General features: G+C 34.2%; 1 long non-coding RNA gene across 1 annotated transcript; it reads left to right on the top strand.

Moving 5' to 3' along the window:
• LOC106109458 lies at positions 1-3,157 on the top strand. Its single transcript, XR_001226007.1, has 3 exons — positions 1-32; positions 245-336; positions 957-3,157. It is a non-coding gene; the product is annotated as an uncharacterized LOC106109458 (long non-coding RNA).
• Positions 3,158-3,227: the final 70 nt, after the last annotated feature.

Here is a 3,227-nt window from a genome sequence, read left to right as displayed (position 1 = left end):
CGGCTTGCCGCTCGCCGCGCCCGCCGTCGCTGGTACAGCACCACTACACTACACTCACATAGTTTCACACTTTATGGGAGCTCTGAATACAACACAAATACAAGTTAGAAATAGAATATTAGCGTATAGAAAGCGGAGCCATGTGTTCGCAAATCGCAAGCCGTCATAAAGTTTGAATCTTATTATACGAGCGATTTTATTTTATACCTGATTGGATACTAAGTACAATGTTGTTGTTATTCAGTGATCCCGGAAAAGTCTGCGGAAATAGAAACAGATTCGGTGAAGCCACGTCTAGAACATCAACGCAGTCGGCCCACTAATGTTGAGAAACAGGTAACAGCTGCGAATTTAAATAATCTATTGTTTTATTTATATTATTCAGATCCTAGAATTCACCGTATCACTTTATAATTAATAACTCCTCTCTGGTAAATTAAATAGTGATATTTATTCCGTTTTGCAGCTATATACGGAATATCAGGTGACTATAAAGTAGTTTGGTTTCTGTTTATTTACAGCATAGTTCAGTCGCACATCGCACGACAGTGTAGATACTGCACGTTTACTGTCACTGAAAATAAATACTAGAATTAAAAAAATCACTTAGTGGGAATGACTCATTGACTATTGTATAAAGAGGTGTTATGAGGCATAATCATGTACACTTTTATTTGAAACGAATTTTGAATTATTCTATTCAATCTACAACTATTTAAAAAAACATCTTTTTTGTAGAATCATTGATTAAAATTTGTTGGAGCATGTTTTTTTTCTGTTTATGTATGATGTAAATTTGATGTCTTCATACAAAAATATTGATCATTTGCAACAATCGACTTACATCATTGATGCGTTTACCTTATTTTGTTCTGTTCAGAATCCAAACTGTATAAACACGTTGTTGCAATAATAACACGATTTTTAGTGTGTGTTTACACTGTGTCGTATTGCAGGTGACGCTGGAGGAGCAGATGATCTGCGGCGCGCTGCAGACGCTGGACGAGGAGGCGCCGGAGGACGCGCCGCACGCGCCAGGTGAGACCCCGCGCTCCGCCCACGACACGCCCCCCACCCCGCCCCATGCACACCCCGCGCCCCACGCGCACCCCGCAGGCGACCGCGACCACGTCATCAACGTCGCAGACGATGTCTTCCTTTGAACTGACACATGTACGAATTAGGGATGCACAATAATAAAAAAATAACCCCGCTATGAGAAAAGCAATGACGCTATCTCTCTTATATTCATGATATAAAATTTGTGTCGCGACACTGGAATTCAATTTATTTGACCAAATGAGGAATTATTGGTTCCCATAACGCGGCATAACTAGTTGATTGCCTGTCCAGAAATCGATTTAAAATTGAAAAAAGATAATCTGTATTGTTATCTTTCTGTATCGTTTTATATTATCTGCATGAAGTCTTATTGTTTAGTTTTTCTTTTTTATTGAATTTTTAGAAATACATTATAGCATGTATTTAATACAGTTTATAATATGGATAAGGTTTACTCAAGTGTATACTATCCGAAACATTAGAAACACTGTATTAAAAAAAACTAGGAAATTGAAATAAATACAAATATAAAGTGCATCCCTAATAGGAGACTAATGAAAATACTGCCGTAAAGATAAATAATTACATTCGTGAGAATAATTGGCTATGTTTATTTATTATGTTAGTAATTTGTTGAAAGAAAGTTCAATACTTTTCCAATCTTCTCGTCTATTAGTTTGACATTATTTAGAATTATTAATAATAATTGCCATTATCAATTAATGTGTTTATAAGAAGCATGTTTTATTGCTTTATATAGTTTTTAATTTTTAATTTGCTTTTTTATTATGTGATTGAATTTATACACAACAGTAATGTTGGTATTTGTAAAGTACTTATTACTTCATTAAATATGTGATATTTGTGACAAATATACAATTTGTTATGAGAATTTATCAATAAAAACGTAATATTAGATATGGAATTAGTGAATTTGTTGTGTGGAGGACAAGTCAAATGATTTCAAAGCTTTTAAATAACACAATACGCATTTTATCTGCAGTTGGCTTTGCCTTCGCACGCAATAATAATTTGCTTCATTTTACATTAGATCAGTGTAGTTTTTATTATTTGAATTCACAGTTGTGGAAAGATGTCGTCCGGTTTGCATTATTCCAGTCCAGAGTCTAAATCTGTTTACGACTGGCAAAATGTAAACCTATTCTGGAGCCTATAGTATATTTTGTAGCTATACATTTTCCGGTTGTAATCCAGCACTTAATTCAACTGCTGGACTGGAATTATGTAAACTGTCTAATGCTAATTGTAGTCTGCTAAGTGCTAACATCGAGCGTTGTGACGAGTCATCTATTTTGTAATTTGTCTAAATCACTTTTTCTCTGGCACATCAGATTGCACAGGTTGTTTTAATATGTTTATTTTACCTGTTTTATTGTGATTTATGAAAAAATATCCTGAATTTACTATTAACAGCTAAACAAACCAACTAATAAGGTACATATTTATTGTTACTCATAATTAAACTGCTAAAGTACTTATTGTCATTAGTGTTGTGCCATACTTATGGAAACAATGTATCGCCATAGATTAGATTTATTTAGATTATTGTAGCGAAATTGTGATTTACGTCTTGTAGCATTCCTAAATCATGTTTAGATATTTAGTGGCCTTTTAGTTTTGGCTGTGCCTTTTATATGGTTGTGAGCAATGCACAACCAATAAACAACAAATAGTAATTTTCTCGTGCCAATAATAGTTTATTCGAAAGTTCTGTTGATAAAATTATATCCAACGTATTTTTTCTTTCTTTGGAATAACTATTGTGCTGATTCTATAAAGGTCCTCAAAGTAAAGCCTGAAAATAAATGTAAAAGACATCACTAGAGTATAAGTACATTATGCCCCTAGATGAAATTAGATATTTTACAATAATATTTAATGTTGATTGTTACAAGTGTTGTGGATTAGCAGAAATGTATTACGTAGGTAGCTGTTAAGTTTCAATCTAGAATTTTGTAATGTGAAACGTTTACATATCAATACCTACACGTTCCCTTAGCCGTAGAAAACATTAAAAGTCGATATCATTCCAAATATATTGGTCAGTGGTGCCGAATAAAATTATACAAACGCAGATTGAAGTTTTATTTTAGTTCCACTCGGTTTAGCGAACCGCCGCCTCCTCGCACGCCGCCCGCCGCCCG

This window comes from Papilio polytes, unplaced genomic scaffold (assembly GCF_000836215.1).
Source record: "Papilio polytes unplaced genomic scaffold, Ppol_1.0 DF821289.1, whole genome shotgun sequence".
Lineage (NCBI taxonomy): Eukaryota > Metazoa > Arthropoda > Insecta > Lepidoptera > Papilionidae > Papilio > Papilio polytes.
This window is presented reverse-complemented; position numbering and strand designations above follow the sequence as displayed.